General features: G+C 32.9%; 1 protein-coding gene across 2 annotated transcripts in view; it reads right to left on the minus strand.

The window, feature by feature from the left end:
- LOC106478041 (acetylcholine receptor subunit alpha-like 1) overlaps positions 1–23,696 on the minus strand; it is a 146,444-nt gene that overhangs the window by 101,865 nt on the left and 20,883 nt on the right. Inside the window, exon 2 of one of the 2 annotated variants that reach the window (XM_022381563.1) lies at positions 7,782–8,034. The gene's annotated coding sequence lies outside the window, so the exon portion shown is untranslated. Of the gene's footprint in view, positions 1–1,739; positions 1,804–7,781; positions 8,035–23,696 lie in introns of those variants that run through there. The other variant, XM_022381564.1, reaches the window with a different exon arrangement.

Below are 23,696 nucleotides of genomic sequence, written 5' to 3' on the forward strand. Positions count from 1 at the left end.
AGTAGTTTCTTTTAGAAGTTTTCAGCTTTCTTGCCATTCATTAGAAAAATTGTTTCTCAGATGACTAAAACACACGAATTGTGGAACGCCAGGAATGAAAATATGTCATTTAATTTCAACGAAATCTTTCAGTTGCATTGTTCTTCTTCCTTTCTTACATGTAATTCGGTTTCAAGTAATTTATTTCCTAACGTGACAAGTAACGTAACAGGAAAACTAATTTAATTTAATTGTTCAATGAACACTCTAAACTTCTAGAGCCAGGGTAGAAAAAAAAAATAAAAATTAAAACACAAATAAGTACATATATTCACAAGGATTGTGTGGAAAAGAATAAACAAACGTTTGAACTTAAAATACCAATCAGTACATAGTATTAATTCACATGGCATAAGAAATATTTCCTAAACCTTGTCACTTCACCAATCTAGAAATAACTTAGGAAAAGTTTCAAATCTTGATGGAAAATTAACTTTCACATTGTATTGTTGTAAAACTAAATCCATAATTAAGTTTTTTTCTGTAGATGGAAAACTCTTAGTTAGATTGCCAAGAAGTTTCTAATTCATCTTACTGCTGAAACTCTACCATTGTACTTTATCTATCTTTTATATTCTCCTCTTTGTTTGTTTTCTTGTTCTGTTATTAAGCACAAAGCTACACAAAATTGCTTTCTGTACTTTGCCCACCGCGGGTATCGAAACCCGGTTTTTAGTGTGATAAGCCTCCTTATTTACCGCTGAGTGGTTTTTATATTCTCAAAAATACGTATTACATAATGTTGTATTAAATTTTGAAAAAAAAAACTATAAATGTGTAAAAGCTACCTTGTGTCTTATAGAAAAAGAACTGGATGTGAAACAACATTACTGTCAATATGCGCATAGATCAATAGTTTGTCTAATTAACTCAAACGACACATTGTGTTGTATGACAACGTAATATCCAACAGTTTGTCTAATTAACTCTAACAACACACCGTATTATATGACAAGGTTATATCCAACAGTTTCTCTAATTAACTTTAACGATACACAGTATTGTATGACAACATAATAACCAAAGGTTTGTTTAATTAATTATAATGACATAACGTGTTGTATGACAACATAATTTCCAACAGTTGTGTGGATATATCTAAATCGAACTAACATTTTATATGACGACATAATATCCAACAGTTTGTCAAATTAGTTCTAATGACACACCATATTGTATGATAACGTAATGTCCAACAGTTATTGAAGTGTTTTTGTTATGAAAGGACAGACTTTAAAACCAAATGTAACAATGGTACGGACGTCCTTCTGGCAAAAGGACAGGTTGTATAGCAGTGAAAGTTTCAACATATTTCTCTGTGTATTTGTAACACAAGTACTGGCTGCCTGAATTGACGTTTTAGTAGGAATGCCAGATTTATTTCGGCTTGAATACTGGAGAAGAAGTTTACTTAGGAAATAATGTTAATAAAGCGAAACGGTAATAGCGACTAATTCTGTCTTCTACCTTATAAGCAGAACAATCCAGTAATAGAATGTGAAGGCATTTATTCTTGAGTAATGGGTTTCAGGGAAGACAATACAACAGAAGACAAGCAGATAAAAAGGATAAGTAACCTTGGTAACTTATGTGCGCGTGCAAGCTTATGTGGAAGAAAACTCATAACACTTCATCAGTTCTAACACGAAGGGATCTTGTTTTTAACCTAGTTCTACTTATCTGATTACTAAGCACATTACCGTATAGCGGTGATGGAAGTCCTACTACCGCGAGGGTGAAGCCACCCGACTGCGAGTATGTTTGGTTCAGCTTCCGCAAAGGTATCATCTTGGAAGTTCATTCAGACATTATATCCGACTTCTTGCTTATAGTTTTCGTCAGTATTTTGCATTTAAAACTGAACCGATTGCGCACGTAAATTTAGCTGCAGTTTTATCTAATCGATAACCATGGAGAAAACCTACTTATCTTCTCAGAAATATAACTTTAACATTCCATTGGTCGAGTCAAGCCATCGACAGCCACATGATTTTAAAAATAACCAATTAGGTTACGATTTTAGTGTTTTTGTTTTTCTAAGAAACAGATTATTTTTGAGATAATGATTAGTTTCATATGTTGAAGTAAATAAGAAAAACTGTGCAACAGTTCATAATTGGATAACGAATACAACAACATGGAACGGAAAAACTGTGCAACAGTTCATAATTGGATAACGAATACAACAACATGGGACGGAAAACTGTGCAACAGTTAATAATTGAATAACGAATACAACAACATGGGACGTGCAAGAATGATTAATAAGCATAACAGTTAATCCGTTTACATTTTATTTATTTATTTAATTGTTAACCCATGTTATATTCGAATCTTTAGTATTTTTGTTTACTAACCGAACGTTCCTAAATGTGTTGATCGTTACAGCTAAGGGCTCTTTACAGCGATTAAAATCACCCATGATCAAACAAGTTACATCGTGATAAGACTTCAGCCAAGTTAGGGGTTTAAAAACGCCATAATATTTGTTTGTTTGAAGTTAAGCACATAGCTACACAACGGGCTATCTGTGCTCTACCCAAAAAGGGTATCGAAACCCGGTTTCTAGAGTTGTAAGTTCGCAGATATAGCATTCCATAATGCTATATATACCTATATTCTTATATTTCTCTACATTACCTAGGTAATATCCTTAGATTAAGTTTCAGAAATTATTATTTTTATTCATATTAGATCATCCCATGACAAAAGTATTACAGAATCTCTCATGTATTAGTATGGTTTCATCATAGGTAGGAAGATATATTTAAGTTCTCTTAAAGTGGAAATCTGATTAAACTTTCTGAATGGCACTATTACCTAGCTGTAGTAAAAAATCAACCGATGGTTTTAAGATTATCATCTCAACTAGTCGACAAGAAATTTTTTTCTAAAATCTGGAAGAACAGGAATACGATTTTTTAGACTGCACTGAAAAATTTAATTCTAAACTGTTACTGTTGTTTTTAAATCTCCTGATAAAAAGTGTTCTTATTTGATTTAAATATTATCCCAGAAGTTAAATACCTTCCAGTACACTTTTGTTCTCTTTCTGTTACGAGACTTTTAAATGATAATTGTTTTGGGACATGAATGCAGTTTCTTGAAACTTATATAATATTATCGACGTTATCATACAGATTTTTGTTAGCCTAAAAATAAATATATGATTGTACTTAACACAAGTTGTGTGACTTTCCATAAAATAATATTCCTGTCATCAACAATATAATTTGATTAGTTGATTTAATACGACTACAAGAACGTTTCGTTTTGAATATTTTACTGTCGTTGTTTTAAATGACCATTTACAGAACATCTGATAAGGAGATGCAGTCATCAAATAACACTAATAAAATGTTATAGGACCAGACTGGAAGCTATAGAATAATTCTGTATTTTATTTCTCTTTTTTTTTTCTTCTTTTTTTTCAACTGTCATTTCTATGTTAAAAATTGCACCCATTCTCTAACATTTAAGTAGAAAAAATTCAAATTACAAGTTTCAATTTTTACCTTTAATTAGTTCAATGTAAACCTGATAAAGACTATATATAACAATAATCTCAAGAGAAATTTTATACTCAAATGGATTTTTTTCTTATACTTTCTCAATTCTCATATAGAGAGTACTCAATGTAGCCCTTAGGCTTACATGTATTACAAACTACACGAATGAGTCAATGGAATAATATCATTGATCAAGTTCTTAATTTGTTAAAGCTATTGATTCACGATAATTACATTTTTTAAAGTGCGAAGTTCTTTCAATTCTGTTCAAATTGAAAACTTTTCGAGTAACGGATTCGTGAACACGTTCCAGAATCAATATGGAATCGAGCTATGTTTCAGGCCTGAGCTTTCAGCTGTTACTATGGAACTTTTAATGGACATCGCGAAGATGCACTTCAGATTCAGAGAAAGGGAGGGGCAGCATCTGTATTTCAAGTAACAAGAATTTTGTTTAGTGCTAATGCACTGCAAATCTAGAAGAATAAAAGAATATAATGTAGAGGTCTGCTTTTAAGGCATCAGTGCGGTATTCCTGTTTGGGTTTTCTCTGATGTCATTGTTATTATCTCTTTACTCTTTGTATTCATCTATGGGTCTCATTTTCTAGAAAACATTTCTTTTAAGTTTATGTTCAACAATAAAGTCTGAATATCAAATTTCACGAACATAATAAAAATGTTTCCGAAACTTTTCGTTGCCCATTAACTATACTTTATTTTTCATTAACGTTACTTTTTAGTGAACTCTTCACTGAATCTGATAGTTTCAAATAATGTCTAAATTAATATTACAACTGCGCATAATTAATAACATCCGTACAATTTAGTTACCACTGGTGAATACTTGTAAATTGTAGACGTACTTTAGAATATGCAACTGGATTTTGGGGGAAATTTGAACTTAATTTTAAGGAGTAGCTTAGTAAAATTATTAGCTTTTTTGTTATCGATTTTAGAAATTTGCATATACTTAGCATTTTAATGGCAAATTCTTGAAATTACAGATTGATTTTGTAGAGTCTATGTGCACCAATGTGGTTTAAGAAGTAATAGGGTGGATAAACAAGAAGATTCGTATAGTTATGAAACGTGAATTCACACTTCAATTATGTATCACTTCCAATAAAAATCCACCTCATACTTCTCACCTCGGAAGAAATGTAAGATAAAAAAACTTTATTACACCCATCCTCACAAAAAACTAACACTAACACAAGCCTGCGATGGTTTTATTGTCTTGAAATTTTTACATGTTCTACAGTAATCCCTGTACGTTGAATCCGAAAATGATATCCATTTTTCGCCATCACGTACATATTTTTCACAAAACGTCATATGTACTTTTATATAAGTGAATCATTTTCATTGAAATCGGGTCACATTTTCTTATGCTAAAAATGTTGACAACCACTGGCTATAGATTTCTCTAGACCAATCGCGACGTGAGAATCTTATCGAGCGTTCTAGAACCCAAATATAACAAATATCATGATAAAAAGTGTTCACTGTGGTAAACGAAATAATAACTTCATCTAAGTAATAGTTTTTTTACTTCCCGATCGGTAAAAAATACTCACGTGATAGAAAAAGATGAATATTATTTTTGAAATCTGCTTTTTGAAAACCGTTATTAAAACCAAAACAACTTTTATGAAGTTTAAATTCGCAGGCCTGTGTAATTTGTCTGATAATTGTTTTGTTTTATATCTTGAACTCTTCTTATAACCCAGGAATTGTTGGTTTTTATTTATTTTTCTTCTTATTGTGTTTTTGATATATAATCTTAAGAAAACACCATATACATATATAATGAGCATGAAAACATCATATATTTCCACCTTACCAGAGCTTCCTATATTCATATACATCAACATTATACTTTTATATGTATACATTTACTAGAATGGACAAAATTCAAGATTTGGTCGTCTTCAGAACGAACTTTTCAAAGTTTTTCGACACAATGACCTTGATTATGGTATAAAAACTAGAATAATCTTCGAATATTTCATTATTTCGAATAGATTATTCCACCATCACAAGTAATCCCTCTCTTACGTTATTTTAGCGATACGATAAAATCCATTTCTAATCGCCAGTGTGCATAAAAAAGGGTATTATTCTTAAAAACAAATACTTAAAAACTGTGGAAAGCAAGCACTATAAACACAAAAATATGTTCAGTTCAGTTAAATATTTCCTGCACTCCCCTCTCCCGGTGGCTCATCGGTAAGTCTATTGGGTTATAATACTAAAAGTCGGATTTTGATACCCACGTGGATATAGCACAGGCAGTCCATGATGTAGCTTTATGCTTCACAACAAAAGAAAGAAACAGAAGGATTATTAAGCATAAACAGCGCCAAGTATGTATATGTGTATTTTCAGTTGTGACCCTATAATGAGGCCTGGCATGGTCTATTGGTTATAGCGCTCGAATCGCAATTTGCGGGTCGCAGGTTCGAATCACCGTCACCGAACATGCTCGCCTTTTAGCCATGGAGGCATTATAACGTGACGGTCTATCCCACTATTCGTTAGTAAAAAGTAGTTGGCGGTCATTAGTGTTAGCTAGCTGCATTCCCTCTAGTCTTTCATTGCTAAATTAGGGACAGCTACCTGTAGAGGAGGTGATGGCGCCACCAGGTAAATCTGCCCAGAATTACAGATGATGCATTAGCATATAAGGTGCCCCAATGGTCGTAAGCAGCCTCGGGACTAAATAAAAAACAAATAACCTTATAACAAAATCGTCATATGCCTGTTTATTTCCAAGTAAAATGTTTTACTTCTCTCTCTATCATTTCATGTCTTTATGTGTTACTGTAACAGTAAAGTTTGGTTACAAAAACTAAGAACCGATGACAATTCAAATATTTTAACTATTTTATGACGTCATGAATAAACAGATGTTTTCTGTGTCTGTTGACATTCGAAAGCATGCTACTAATAGCTCATGAGTGTTAGGTTTTTTAAACAGACACGATAGTAAACAATTTATGCCAGATGTTTTACCATAAGAAGACTGGTAAACGTTTTACTTGAAATTTAAATAGTGCTGAAACTTAAATAGTGCATTATTTTCAGTGCAATTTATGCCAAATGTTTTACCATAAGAAGACTGGTATACGTTTTACTTGAAATTTAAATAGTGCTGAAACTTAAATAGTGCATTATTTTCAGTGCAATTTATGCCAAATGTTTTACCATAAGAAGACTGGTATACGTTTTACTTGAAATTTAAATAGTGCTGAAACTTAAATAGTGCATTATTTTCAGTGCAATTTATGCCAAATGTTTTACCATAAGAAGACTGGTAAACGTTTTACTTGAAACTTAAATAGTGCATTATTTTCAGTGTTTTTATTAAGATGCAATACCTTTAAGGAAATTATTTTGTAATTAAATTGTTGATATATATTTTTATAAATTTTTGTACTTTTTACATTTTAACTCATTTTAAATTTAGATTCCCAGGTTTTTCTTTAGTTTCCGAAAAGGGCTAAAAATACGTGATAATCTCTTAATCAAACTAGAAAAACAGAATATCTATTTGTATAATACAGTAAAATATTGTCTTTTTATCTTTCTTAAGATCTTAACGACGTTTCATTTAAACACATCAAACATTAAACACATTTTCATCGAAACACAATACAATTGAATTCTCGCTAAGTTATAGGTAACTGTTACAAGTTTCAGGTTTTAAACTGAGATGTGTTCTTCCAAGTGGATATTAGCATGTTGGTATTCATTTTAACTGTTACAAGTTTCAGGTTTTAAACTGAGATATGTTCTTCTAAGTGGATATTAGCATGTTGGTATTCATTTTAACTGTTACAAGTTTCAGGTTTTAAACTGAGATATGTTCTTCCAAGTGGATATTAGCATGTTGGCATTCATTTTAACTGTTACAAGTTTCAGGGTTTTAAACTGAGATATGTTCTTCTAAGTGGATATTAGCATGTTGGTATTCATTTTTTGCTATAATTTTAAAACACATTCGACCAGTTATAGAAAATATCCAATACTTATTGATCCAATAAAATATGACAGTTTCTTCCTAACTTATCCAGAATATGTTATTGGTTTATTATGTTATAGTTTTTTGTTGTTTTTTTATGTTTAAATCTCTTACAACTAAAATATATTGTTTCATTTCTAAAGTACTGCAAAAGATGATTTATTTACCTAAAATATATTTTGTACTCAAAAATACACTTGACCTTACCCAATCGATCAAACCTAAAACAATCCATCTGTATGCCGAAATGACATGAGATGGATGGGTCATTTGAAATCCAATATTGCCTCAGAAAGCCGGAACGAACAAGGCGATTGGTTCCAAGGCTCGCGAAGTTACATTTTGACGACTGATCGATATTCTCACAGCATTACAGCCGTACAAAGAAATGTTATACTCTGTTGGGTGCACTTCCATTCTTCGAAAACTACAAAGTTTCCTTTTATTTTCTTGGTTTGTTCTGAAATTAGAACATAAAGTTATCAGTGGTTTCTAAATCATGTAAGCATTACTAGTTTTTAATGGTTTCATTAGAAAGGTCACACAAAATCGTTAAGAATTACTTCTGAATGGATAAAACCTGATTAATAGCTCGACTGAAACATAAAATATGTTTGGATTTTTTAACACAACACGTTTAACACTGAAGCTAAGTTGTGATGGCTAAAGATGCTTTTCAAAATCTTATATAATTAACTCAAATATTGTAATTATGATTGCTTTCAATATTATTTTTGAAATAAACTTATCATTGTATTTCCTTAAAATATTTTACTTACGTAAAAACATAATAAAAAAACAGATAATTACACGCGTTCTTGTTAAAGAAGTTATTATGTTCTGCATATTTTCACGTAATGAAATTATTAGGAATTACGTATTTTCACAAACTTGGGGAAGTAGCCAAATATTACGTACCTTCAAATAATGAGAAGTATCTAAAAATTACTTAACATCAAGTTAAGGGAAGTAGAGAAACATTACATATCTTCACATGAATACGGAATGTGGCTAGATGTTAAATGTCTTTACGTTAAGGAAGCAACCAGACAATACACATATACATGTGCGAGGACGTAACAGGATATCGTGTATCTTTCCCGAACAAAACAATACAATTTAACTAGTTTCTTTCTTTTTTATATGTGTGAGTTTGAAATCTAGTTGTGTGCTTCCAAACCACTGATACGCTGTCTATTTTTTCCTTTCTTTTTAACCGAGTTATCTATATAGTAAGAAGATGATAAAGTTTCAATGTAATGTTACGTATTAGTGCAAGATTTTAGCCGAGTTATCTATATATTGAGAAGATGATAGGTAGTTTCAATGTAATGTTACGTATTAGTGCAAAATTTTAACCGAGTTATCTATATAGTGAGAAGATGATAGGTAGTTTCAATGCAATGTTACGTATTAGTGCAAGATTTTAACCGAGTTATCTATATAGTGAGAAGATGATAGGTAGTTTCAATGCAATGTTACGTAGTAGTGCAAGTTCAACACAGGCTGTTAGGGCGCTCGACACGCAATCTGCGGATCGCGGGTTCGAATCTGCGTCCGACCAAACGTGCTCGCCCTTTCAGTCGTGGAGGCGTTATATAGTGACGGTTAATCCCACTATTTGTTGGTAAAAGAGTGGCCCAAGAATTGGCGGTGGGTGTTGTTGACTAGCTGCCTTCCCTCTAGTCTTTCACTACTAAATTAGGGACGGCTAGCGCAGATTGCCCTCGTGTAGCTTTGCGCGAACCTCCAAATAAACCAAACAGTTATGTCCTACAGATCGCTTAGAGCTTCTTCTAACAAACTGTAGATGTGTTTCAAACGTCAAATATAATATGTACTACAAATGAAATCCTAATGATATTAAAAAAGAAAGCCAATCCAATCTATTTACCCTCAGAAGGAATAGATATTGATTTTCAAACTTTCGAAACATCCAAAGAATAATTGCTTAATATTCTTGTTGCTGTTTTATGCATAAAATCATTATATTTAACATTATGTTCAACAAGATAGTTTAAAATAATGGAAGAAGGAGCAGTTTATGTCCATACATAAGCCTAGTTTCATGACATTTACTAAGATGTGAAAGTAAGGTTTATAAGTAATCTATGTCAGTATGTAAATATAGTATCATGACATTTACTAAGATGTGAAAGTAAGGCTTATAAGTAATCTGTGTCAGTATGTAAATATAGTTTCATGACATTTACTAAGATGTGAAAGTAAGGCTTATAAGTAATCTATGTCAGTATGTAAATATAGTTTCACGACATTTACTAAGATGTGAAAGTAAGGCTTATAAGTAATCTATGTCAATGTGTAAATATAGTTTCATGACATTCTCTGAAATGTAAGGCTAAAATTTATAAGCAGTCTATATCAATATGTAAATATAGTTTCATGACATTTACTGAAATGTAAGTTTTAGATTTATTTACTGTGTGTTTATGACATTATTTGAAGATATGAAAAGAAAATCTTGTAGCGTCAAATTAAAAGTGTTCCAATGAATATTTATGCCCTGCGAAGATATAAAAAGTTGTCCAAATCTGAAATTTACTTTCCATACTATTGAGGAATTATGTGTTATAATTTTAACTTACCATTTAATAAAGATTTCAACTTTCAGATGTTTAGTTGTTTAAAAGGGAATTATGTAGCAGGTAATGATTCAAAAGAGTTTCGTCTATTTATAAGCGTTTAGAGACATTACAGACTACTTATAAACGTTTAGAGACATTACAGACTACTTATAAACGTTTAGAGACATTACAGGCTACTTATAAACGTTTAGAGCTATTACAGACTACCTATAAACATTTAAAGAAATTACAGACTACTTATAAACGTTTAAAGACATTACAGACTACTTATAAACGTTTAAAGACATTGCAGACTACTTATAAACGTTTAGAGACATTACAGACTACTTATAAACGTTTAGAGATATTACAGACTACTTATAAACGTTTAGAGACATTACAGACTACTTATAAATGTTTAGAGACATTACAGACTACTTATAAACGTTTAGAGACATTACAGACTACTTATAAACGTTTAGAGATATTACAGACTACGTATAAACGTTTAGAGACATTACAGACTACCTATAAATGTTTAGAGACATTACAGACTGCTGATGACAATTTTCATCGCACTACACCATCTGAAATTAATTTTAATTTTCAATTGTGATTTGTTTCTAAAAGTAGATCCACAGCATTAGTTTTTCGCGAATTTCTTAATAACTTTTCTACAGTTGGAAGGGAAAACTGCAATCAATGCGTTTGGATCGCCCTCTCTCGGCTTATCATTCAACTTGAAAACATCGAAATAAACGATAATGAGATAGATAAAAAATAAAGAAAATCACATGTTTCGAATGGAATACAGTTTTACTGGTGATGTTTTAAACTAGCTTTATTTACAAACAACTTCATAACCAACTAGTAATAAATATTTCTTTGTCAACTACGAAATATGAATTCACTATGCCGTATTTGACAAAATGCTAAATGGCACAAATGTATTTACTGAAAATTATACCTATTTTATATAGAATTAACATAGTAATCTCCCTTTATCAAAGCACAGTTTTTTTATTAGTATTTCCTTGGATTATCAGTTTGGTCCAGTCTCGGCTTAAGAATACAGTTTCTGGTATCTAAAGTTTAACAGCAAGCTGCTGATTGTGATGAATTAGATGAGGTCTCCAGGTATCCAATGCATCCAATTATCACTTGGTCTTATTCCTAATCTCCTATCATGCATTTCTTCACTATCTCTATTTTCTACTGATAACCAGTCAAAGGTTCTCAATAGACGCTATGCTAGTGTCTTTTATCTCTTCAACCTCGCGCACTAATTGACTTCTAAGCTACGCCTGCTTATTGATCATGTTCTGACGCACTTTACTGAGACACAGAAATTCCTTACACTAATGCTACAATCCTTACTTTGTGGTGATGGCGTACCTCTAATGCATGAATACCAAACATATCATGTTGAAAATTACTGGAAATATATATATATACGATAAATATACGATATATTCTGAGTGTTAAGGTTTTCTCGATTAACGTAAGCTATATGAGAAAATTCATATATTCAGATTGTTATTATAAGAATATAAATTTTATTATCGAAAGAAAAGAGAGCGTAACAACGTGACCTTACTTCGGATGCTTTAAAAATATCCGGGTAACTAGGCTTAGCATCGCACATGATGGAAAATAAGAAACGTGGATACAGTGTAAAAAAGCTAAAGTGTGCTTTGGTAAGAGATATCCATGACAGTAGGATACATAAAGCGGTGGAGATACACCCTCTAACAGATTCAACCATTCTTTGCAAGCCTCATATGTAAAATGAAATTGTAACCAAAATAATTTAGAAGCAGGTATGCGTAATTATGCCCATAACATCCTATGTCTAAGAATTATCATTCATCATATTCAGCCAGTTGTAGGGAGGAGGTTGCTTCTAATGAGGCAGGAAAACAAGGAAAGAGACGTAAAAATAAATGAGTACAACAACTTTATAGTTTCCCGGAATTATGCCCATACGGAAACACGTGGGTTGAAAATGTTAAAACCACGTGCAATTCATTTTGCGAAAACGTAATGTGTCTGACACTCAAATAGTTTATATTTATTTGTAAACGTTGCTTTAAATATTATATGTACGGTTATAGAGGAGGTTTAATTCCGGCTACTTATTCACTCTCGTCTTAAATAGAAGTTCTGTCAGACTCCGGCTTTCATTCACGTGATTTCAAATTATGTTATCTCTTTCGAATCTAATTTGGTCACGAATGATAATTTCTACAAATAAATAAAGGTTTACATATCTTTCTATGCATGTTTCATTATTTTATTACTAGTATTTCATATTAGTTTGTTTGTTTCTCGAATAGTTTACGAAATTTGAAAAAAGAATTAAAAGGCTTTACGTCCAAGTATACTAACAAAAAGGTATACTGAAAGCAACCTAAGAACATTATTTCTTTTAAGTTTTAAAAGTTTGGTTTGGTTTATGTTTATTTTCGCGCAAAGCTACACGAGGGCTATCTCCGCTAGCCGTCCCTAATTTAGCAGTGATAGGCTAGAGGGTTTGTTTGTTTGTTTGAACTTAAGCCTAAAGCTACACAATGGGCTATCTGTGCTCTGCTCACCACGGGTATCGAAACCTGGTTTCTAGCATTGCAAGTCCGCAGACATACCGCTGTGCCACTGGGAGACTGGCTAGAGAGAATGCAGCTAGTCAACACCACCCACAATCAACTCTTGGGCTACTCTTTTACCAACGAATAGTGGGATTTATCGTGATATTATAACGCCTCCACGGCTGAAAGGGCGAGCATGTTTTGTAGGACGGAGAAATCTCAGTCCAGTATCAGGAATTTTAAAAGCGGGGATAGGGGGGGGGGGAGCAGAAGAGTGTCGACAAGGACCTTGTAATATGATCGATTAAGAATTGTTGAATATTGTGAGAGATGGTGTCCACATTTCCATGATAAGAGCAAGTAAAAAAAAAATCTTAGCACTAATATTTTTCTTGTAATTTGTAACATGTTTGAAAAGCCAGTGAGCTTTGCGCTTAACTACAAACAAACAAAAATAGTCAACGTTTTTATGTTATTGGAGAACTATAGAACTGATATATCTAACAAATAACCATTCAAAGAAGCTCACTTTATCCTTAAAAGTTGTTTCTTGTTTCGTTCAAAAAAAAACCTCTAAGTAACCTAATAAAAAATGAATGATACAGAGATATATTAGTCTGCTTGTGTAAATGTGAGGTTATAGAAATGTCTAGTTCTATAGTTTGGGGGGTCGTTTCGTTTTAAGCTGAAATTAACTCGATGAAACACACTGCTCATGCTTCTAAAATTAAAAACCTAAGTACTGTTTCTTTTATATTTTTGTTTGTAGTTAAAACAAAGCTACAGAATGGACTACTTGTGCTCTGCCCAACATGGGTATCGAAACCCGGTTTATAGCGTTTTAAGTCCGCAGACATTCCGCTTTGCGACTGTGGGGGGTACCTAGGTACTAAAAATCACCATGAGGGAGTAGAATAGAATGTTTTCCTTTGTTTGTTGAATTTCGCGCATAGCTACTTTACGGCAATCTGCGCCAGCCATCTCTAATTTAGAAGTGATAGACTAAAGGGAAGGCAGCTAGTCAACACTACCCACTGCCAACTCTTGAATTACTCTCTATGAAGAAAAGTAAGATTGATCGTCAAATTATAACGTCCCCCACTACAACCGAAAAGGGCAAGCGTGTTTGGTGAAGGGATTCGAACCCACAATCCACAGATTGTGAGTCAAACGCCCTGACTACCAAACCCAGAACAGAACCGTATATTGTACAGTGTGTGTGTGTGTGTTTCTTAAAACAAAACCACATCGGGCTATCTGTACAGACAAAGCTGGTAGATCTACTTTTTGGAATATAATACCAATTCATATTTGGTGATATTCTTGTCGTCTCATCAATTTTATTCACTATCTATGTTAGATACTGTATTTTAATTAGACAAAAGATATACAGAAAGATAAACAGATCAATAAAAAACTCATTAACTTCTAATTAGGGAGCTAATTTTTTTTTTCAAAAGCAACAATAATTGGTAGTTTTTGAGAAATCGAATAAGTATGGCTTGAAAAATTATTAGCTAAAAGGAATATTCTAACTGCTTAGGCGCGCTATTCCTTCTATACAGTAGCATCGGGGCCAAAAACTAAGAGTAATATATAATATGGATATTAATTGAAGGGAAAATAGATTCATGAAAAGCTCAATATTTTAACTGCTTTTTCTCACCTCGAAATGACGCACTGCAGTATATAAGTAAAGGCTCTATACTGAAAGTGTGCAAGTCGTAAAAAATACTGAAAGTGTGCAAGACGTAAAAAACTAAGTTTTTTTTAAAATAATAATTGCGAAAACGCATAATGGTAAAAGTCCTTAAAAACGTTAGAGAAAAATACTCTGTTACTTTTGTGTATCGTAAAGTGTGTCATTTTGTTATTAAGTTCACTTGTTTTGACTGAAATGTGTTTCATGTTGTTACTTTCGGTCAACTATATATTATGTTTGAAGTATTACACACAGTCACTAGCTCGTGTTTCTACCTAAAACTACACTGACATGTGCTATAAGGTCACAATGAAAGCTCATTAATACGTTGACTTGTTGTTGTTATTATTTAGCGCAAACTACATAATACGTTATTTGTGCTTTGTCTAGTGCGAGAAATCGAACCCCGGATTTTATCATTAAATTCCGTAAACTTATCGCTGACCCATTGGGAGACGTTACTTTTCTTAGCTTCATCTATGCTTATAATTAAATGTATTGATTTCATCTTTAAAATTTGTTTATAAAAATTACTTTTGATGTTAAAAAAAAAATCATTTGAGTTCTAAGTGTTTTTATGAAATAATTTTAAGCTTAAAACAATCATGTCAATAGCATATAGTTGTGATTTTTAAGTTAGGTTAAAATAATTTCAGCTCAACAACTTTTTTTTCAGGTTCAAAAAAAGTAAACCACTTTTCCAGTTTTAATTTTTATGTTTTATCAGAGTGAGCTATATTTCTTACATCTGCGTGTTTCGAATACAATGGCGTGCTTTACACGAACTACGTCCAAACAGAAAACACCATATCATAAGCATACAGACATGTTTTATTGTATTTATAAATGAAGATTCTCTGGTTTTTATTCGTAGATAGATAGAACGGTTATCAAAAATATATACATATCTAATTATATGTAATAATAATTATATATAAATAATGAATTATATATAATAATAATTCATGTAGCTACGTTGATAAAAATCATTGCCTCCATATAATGTATAGGATTAATAATGTAAGCTTGTATTGGTACTGAAAATAATTACTAAATGAAAAATACCAAGCGTTTCATAGGTACTTTAGCTGTCCTTTCTTTTTCTGTCTTTGAATAGTTGAAGTTGTATATTGCGCATGCACCAGTTTTTTTTATGTTTAGTCAGACGATGTTATGTGTCTAAAAGAAAGCGCACCGCCTGTCGTCAAAAATTTAAATTATGTGTTTCAATAACATTTATCTCTAGATTTTAAGAAACTTTAATTTTCTGGGTATCATCTGGGGGTCTTAAGCAAGTGATTAAAATATTACAGTTATAGATCAGTTGGTGTAAAGTGAGTTTTTAGGGTGATCGGATTTCAAAAGTGTTTATATATTAAACACTACGCGTCTGTTGAGAAAAATTGGTGGCCTGAGATATCTAGCTATTAGCAATAACCGTTTATCTTATTAGAAATAAACTTGATTTTATTTCTTTAACTGCTATGTCGCGAAATCTTTTTTTTTTTTTCTCTCTCTCTCTCTCTCTCTATGTCTCTTGAAATCTCAAGCAGCTGCAGCAGCAAATATAGGCCTAACGGTTGTCATGGCTACCAACGCAATAATAGAAGAAAGAAGCTGGATACAGTGCACTATAATTTATAGGATTATGGGATCACACGACACGTCAAGATAAAGTCTAATCTAGAATCATTTTATTCGGGTAAACGGATGTGTGGCTCCATAGATTGTTGGCTGTTTGGAAACGTGTGCAAGATCTGTTGGTTAGGCTAGTACTGCTTCGACTGATAAAGTAGCCTCGGCTCTGCTTCATCAAATCTAGGTATAATATCTCTATCTAGAGATTAGTGACCCAAATAGTCGTGGTACATTACACTGTTGACATTTTTGTTTAGTGTAGGAATTGGAATTCTTTCCGATAATAGAGCGTAAGAACAAGGACTGCAAATCCTACACTGTAGTTCCTTAAATCCATCAAGTAAAACTAACTGTTTTAATAGAATAAGTAAAATATCCAGAAAGCCAAGCATGCTATTAATGTCAAATATAAATAATACTTGCTTTTCAAAGTATGTAACAGTACCGAATTAATGATTTGTATAAATGTTAATCCAATCAAATACACGAGAGACAGGAGCGTAATGTTGTCGTGCGCGTGTGTGTGTGTATTTGGCTGTCCATCTACATATCTTCAGGCAGTTTTACTTATGGCAGGTTGGTATGTGTATTCCTCTTGTACATAAACCTTATCCATAAAGTGATTGTTATAATTAAAATTTGGACTCCTGAATACTGAGATAATATAAACATGGAAAATTTGTTGTTGTTTTTCTATAAACTAGTCAAACTAATTAGCAATCAACTTCATAACAATATTTTAAGAACTACAATCTCTATATCTACACCAAAGAAAGTTAGCTGACTAATTGATGTATCCACGTTACACATTATAATGTATCTGTGGGCTTTATATATGTCAATACCCATTCTTTCAATCTGTTAACTGAAATCAAGTAGTGAGATTTTAAATTCACGATTAATTTAATTATTCTTTGTTATACAATATATTATTCCGTGGTCGAGGATCTGCCTTGATAGGCTTGAGATTATATTAAAACAATGTATTACATTATCGTGCATCAGAAGAAAAATTCCATAGAGAATTTTAAAAATATACATGGGTGATTTTACGCTTAAAGATGGATATTGATATATTTGACATTGATGGATAAAATAAAGTCCTAGCAATTCTTTGTTACTTTTATTCTTATTGGCTTGTAAATAGCATGACATGAGGTATGTCTTCGTTCTCTAAATAGATGCTCAGATAGCCATCGAGCTGCTTTTCGCAAAATTCCAAAAACAAATAAACAAAATAAACAGCTAAAACTAAAGAGAGTTTTCTCATATGAATTATCATGAATGAAGAATCGCACGTAATGCATTGAAACAGCGTTGCACTGAAAATAAAATGATAATTTCTCTTGTTACTTTTTCTGGCTTACAAAAAATATTTTCAGATATTCAGTAAGCCTTAAGTAAACGTTTTCCTTCTTACATGTTATTTATTATAACCTAGAAAAAAGCAAAGCATTAATGGACTTCTTTTGAAATTTTTGTACGGCTAGCTACAAAGCTTTACACAGAAGTTGTCTGCAATTTTTGGAAGTGGTCGTATGCTGCAGGCAATGATGAGTTTGTGATTGTTGTTTTCCTCCATCTGTATTAATGAACACTAACTCTAAGTTTTATGTTTAGGAATGAAACCGAAAAAACATTCGATTGTAGAAAACTATTTCATGAAATCTCATTTTGGAAATAAGTTATAGAAACTACAAAATAAACAATAAAAATATATTAAAAAGCATGCGTTTTACACTTAACCTTCTTTTTGTAGGCATATTTTATTGCCCTACTTTACCACAAAAAAAATATAAAATATGTTAAAATATACCATCCGTTGCTAACAACTCGAACTTATAGGATGGTCCCTGCAAGGGATCTTTAACAACATTACACGAATTCTTTTTACCAAGCAATTTCATTCTTGTCTTATGTCGAGTATTTCGCGGTATTCGAAAAGTCTCCAGTCTGAGACAGAAAACGTACACAAATAACTTCTTCGCAATCTCTGAGGTAAACCTCGCATTACCTCTGTGTAGCTATTAGCTCTGAGACACATCCTACACAATCAAGTTATCAAAGTAAAACACGCGGAATGTCACCCAATTATATAAAAGGACTATAGAGAGAGTGGGATCTCAAAAGTGGGAAGAAAAAATCGAAATACCACCTGCCGTTCCTTGCAATAAGGTAAAAGTATCTGTAATATAGGGTAGCTTTTGTAAGGGGAGGAGGGGTTGTATTCTGTTCTTTGAACTAATTGAATTCATTGGGTCCTTAAGTGTCTGCTTAGCAACACATCATATTATTCTTATAATTATCTAATCATTATACATGATCGCAGTTTTATGCTATTTACTTTAGGAACATACTATTGGAGACCAGATGTTACAGTGAAAAATTACTATCTTTACTAAAAGAATTCGTTTGTTTGAAGTAAAACACAAAGCTACACAATGGGCTATCTGTGCTCTGCCCATCATAGTTATCGAAACCCGGTTTCTAGCGTTGTAAGTCCGCAGACATATCGCTCTGCCACTGTGGAAGGGGGGCTACTAAAATGAATGATTCATGTTAAATAATACACTTTCTAACATATTTTTTTCCATCTTAATGCATTATTTCTTTACCATTGTTATTGAATGTTTTTCAACAATTGTGTTTAAATGTCCTGCAAGAGATTAAAAGCATTCTCTAACTCCAGTTATTAAGATGGTTCTCCTAATAGTACAAATGTTTTATCATTTAAATTACTTTATTGGCAACGTGCTATCAAGGATTTTTATTATAATCCTTTTGAATTCTTAATTAAACCAGCAAGACAAAGGAACATAGGATATTTGGTACAGCCGGTGTCTTAGAATCCTCAAATGCCTGACAGATTCAAAAGCGGTTCTTTTATCATAGATTGTTCATGATACTTACGTAGGTGTGTATGTTAGAATTTAATAAGTGAGGCATTTTCTGCTAAACCAACCCTACAAGAGGAACGGCTTTTCGGGTTTCCTTTCATCCAATAAAGGAATTAAAATTGTTACTTCTAAATATCAGGGTATTACTTTCAGAAGAGATTTTAGGATTCTCATCGTGTGATCATCCAGTTTTTGTTGTTGTTGTTGATCGCACGAGTGCATGTCGAAGAAGTTTATATATACCAATCTTAATTAACTGCTAAATAACAATTATTAATTCACTCTGTATTTTTCCTAATACTTGAAAACTTGGTATCGGAAACAATATAAACAGTACTATAAAACTACTGTTCATAGTTCTGTTGGTTTCATCCGCGATGTTGATTTTCCGAATATTACAAAGTTGTTCACAAGAAATATTTTTCAAAACGATGTTTGTTTGTTTGTTTGTAATTAAGCACAAAGCTACACAATGGGCTATCTGTGCTCTGCCCACCACGGGTATCAAAACCCAGATTCTAGCGTTGTAAGTCCGCAGACAAACCGCTGGGTCACTGGGGGGCTTCTAAAACGACATATCTAACTTCGCTTCCTTGGGACTCTATGGATGTGCCAACCAACATTGAATCGTTTTTTGAAGTACTGATCTGTAGTTATATAAATCTTTCTACATTCGTTCTATATAAATCTTTCTACACTCGTTCTATATAAATCATTCTACACTCGTTCGATATTTCAAATTGCCGACAAGAAAAAATGAATAGTATATCTTTGTGCCGCACGTCACTGCCGACGAGCCCTTTCGCACATTACCAAAGCTTTTCAAGCCAGCTGCGAATACAATATACGAAACCTCCATCTAAGTGGTATCTCTAGCAGTATAATGTATTCATTTACAACATATCAAATATCATTGTGTATAAAACCACATTCTCGCGAAGTCTGTACTGAATTTTCAATTTTCGTGCAAAGCTACACGAGGGCTATCTGCGCTTGCCGTCCCTAATTTAGCAGTGTAAGACTAGAGGGAAGGCAGCTAGTCATCACCACCCACCGCAAACTCTTGGGCTACTCTTTTACCAACGAATAGTGAGATTGACCGTCACATTATAACGCCCCCACGGCTGAAAGGGCGAGCATGTTTAGTGAGACGGGAATTCGAACCCGCAATCCTCAGATTACGAGTCGAGCGCCCTAACTACCTGGCCATGCCGGGTGTATTGGTATGTAGTTTGTATGAAGTTACATCACCATAATACTGATAATTTTTCACAAATCTTTCTTTACTGGTCCCTTTACAAACGGGTTTCCTGGAGAAATAAACATAATAGCACTGATACAAATTACTATCAGTCTTATTGTAATGTAACGTCACACGAAATACTGGTCAATAAGTCACGCTTCTCCAGTATAAGGCGTTATACGCCATGTTTTTTGAAGTACTTTTCTTAAAGTAAATACATGCACAGTAATAGAAGAAAAGGCTAAATTGAACAGACTGCTGTTTTCTTTTCTACAATGTACGTATAAGCGGAATAATTGGAGTGACTTCCTAAAGTTAGCTACTGCCAAAGATTGGAAGTAACTTTTAATATTGTGTATTTAAAACCTTGTACAAGAAAACAAAAACTTTTGAAATGAGGTTCTAAGTTCTTCAATGTGGTATTATCTAAAGGAGGAGTTTATATTTCTTTAGATTTGACTGTTACGTCGATTGTCATATAATGAAAAAACAGCATTAGACAGTGATTCTAGTTGTATGTTAATAATTAACTGTCATATTTAATCCACGATGTGATTAACATTGAGGCGAAACTGTTTCTTTGAGCACCTTAGAATACTGCCTTAAATAGAAAGCTTTTTAAATTTCACCTTGGTGCGTAAGAATATAGCCACAATTTGGCGTGATGGCAAGCAGGTATCGGATGGCAGTTAACTGAATAATGAGGAATGTCTCGAGTGGATTATTATTATTTTTTTTTTTTAGTCTGTGTGAGAAAGTGTGAGGATTTAAAAATGGTGCATATATTTCTATTTCACGAACGTTCGCGTATTCTTAGCCAAAAGTTACTCTTTGTAATGAATAAGTCAAATGATCTATATTTCTTAAGAGCCAAGTTTAACACATCTGTAAGATAATTTCACTAACATTGTTATATTAGTAAGAACATTGAGAGTTACAAGTTATCGTATCAAGCATAGCCACGCCAAAAGTTACTCTTTGTAATGAATAATTCAAATGATCTATATTTCTTAAGAGCCAAGTTTAGCCCATCTGTAAGATAATTTCACTAACATTGTTATATTAGTAAGAACATTGAGAGTTACAAGTTATCGTATCAAGCATAGCCACGTTTCGCAAGCCAGATAGGTTTATTTTATGAATAACAATATTCCGTATCAACACACAGAGAATCAAGAGATGTTGCAACGAAGTGTTTCAAGTTATGTTATTTGATAGTGGATCCAGAAGATCTAAAGCACGTGCACTTCTTCCTCTTTCTTCTTCGAACATCAGTAAGTTACAAAACATTCAGATTTTTCATGTACTGGGTTGTTTCGTATTACAAACAACAGCTTCTATGTAAGATGATTTACGAAACTGTTTCGTATAGCCATCTATATGATCTGATGAGCTATGCTGTTTCATTCTGCCAATCAGAAAATCTATAATACATAATTACTTCTCAGGTTCATGTTTACTGTTAAAGAATCGAGAAGATCTGAGACACTGAACTGTTCGATATTTCCAATCTAGATTCAGTAAACAATATGTATGTGGAAATATATCTGTGTATGTGTGTGTGCCTTTTTGAGAATTCTTTAGTAATATGATAGTCTATGTATTCCTAAATATTAGTTGTTCTTCTAAAACGACCTTATGCTCGTTTGTTGCTTAATTTCTCACAACTTCTCTGTATATTAGACGTCACGTCCCAGCTGCTATTGAATGATTACAAAACATATCTTACTGTATGTCACTTTGATCTGGGTTTAATTAATTTCCCCTTTGTTTTTCATACATTTAGAAATACTAAAACTATATATATATATATATATATTCCCATTTCAGTTACGCGCGTACTAAGAAATAGACAATCACGTAGCTAGATAAATAATAATAAAAAAAACCAGCTGCAGTGATTTACTTGCGCACCCAAAACCTGCCCCTCATGAATAGAAACATGTAATCTAGCTCAAGACTCTATGGCTTCTTGTCTACCTTCAGACTCTCAGGAGAACGTAACTTGTGGAGTGACAACCATCAACAGTCTATATTCTAAAACCGCCGCATCTTTCAACGAAAGCCTCATTATAGATTCATGAATTCTACGATTTAAAGTGGCTCTGTCTGCTGAGTGACTTATATATATTTGCTTGAACATCGCAAGTGAGAACCAAAATGGATCGTGTTCTTGGAACATCTCTCTTTTACAACATGCGCGCACCCAAGTACGATAGCCGAGTTATGAAGGCAATGTCTTTGTTTACTTTTTTTCCTATTTTTTTTTAATTTATTTGGCCTGGAAATGTACTTGACGGAGATGGTTCATGTCGAAGACCTGCGTCTTTTGCGAATTAATTGCTTTGAGGATGCATGTGCAAGTACAAGAAATATTACTGTACGCACCGAAGTTACACAATTTGTCACTAACATTTTTTATATATTTTTATTGCCTCAGTTTATGTACGTCCGAAAAATAAATAATGCTTAATAATAATAATAAATAATACTTTAACAGTATTTCAACCTGGCTCAATATCAGTTTTGAGCTTATTTTCTTTGGGAAAATAATAGTTCTAACTTTCAGATAATAAATCCTCAGAAAGAGAACACAGACTAAGAGGTAAATGAAGACCAAAACTGTAAAAGCTAAAGCTAAAAGCTAAAGTGATGTATCTCAGATAGATTAGGTATTTACAATGAATCTAAAAGTATTTATCTATTTGAACACCTTTTCTTCGCCTCCCAGTGGCACGGCGATATGTCTGCGGACTTACAACGCTAGAAACCGGGTTTCGATACCCGTGGTGGGCAGAGCACAGATAGCTTTGTACTTAATTACAAACAAACACCTTTTCTTTGGTTTTTCCAAATTATTTGATTTAAAAAAAACTTTTTATTTGCATGTTAAAGAATAAATAAGTCTTAGTTTCAATCTTTTATCACATAATTACAATAATTGATTATTGGAAAAATAACCAGTAATGCTGACAAATACAAAAGTATAATGTGGAGTATGCTTTAAAATATCCTTCTAACTAGACAAGTTGTAACGCAAAACAAGTTTCACCTCTCTCATTCTAGTTAATAGTTACCTAGAAAACGGCCCGGCATGGCCAGGTGGTTAAGACGCTCGACTCGCAATCTGCGGGTTCGCATCCCCATCCCACCAAACATGCTCGCCCTTTCAGCCGTGGGGGCGTTATAATGTGACGGTCAATCCCACTATTCGTTGGTAAAAGAGTAGCCCAAGAGTTGGCGGTGGGTGGTGATGACTAGCTGCCTTCCCTCTAGTCTTACACTGCTAAATTAGGGACGGCTAGAGCAGATAGCCCTCGTGTAGCTTTGCACGAAATTCAAAACAAACAAACAATACCTAGAAAATGTAGATAACAATGATCAAAATATTTTTTACTTGCTAATTTTAGTAGAGTTTAACGTCTTGTGAGGCCCGGACTTCTTTTCTAACGTTTTCTTCCATCTTCGAATT

The sequence above is a fragment of the Limulus polyphemus genome, unplaced genomic scaffold (genome assembly GCF_000517525.1).
Source record: "Limulus polyphemus unplaced genomic scaffold, Limulus_polyphemus-2.1.2 Scaffold175, whole genome shotgun sequence".
Taxonomy (NCBI): Eukaryota; Metazoa; Arthropoda; class Merostomata; order Xiphosura; family Limulidae; genus Limulus; species Limulus polyphemus.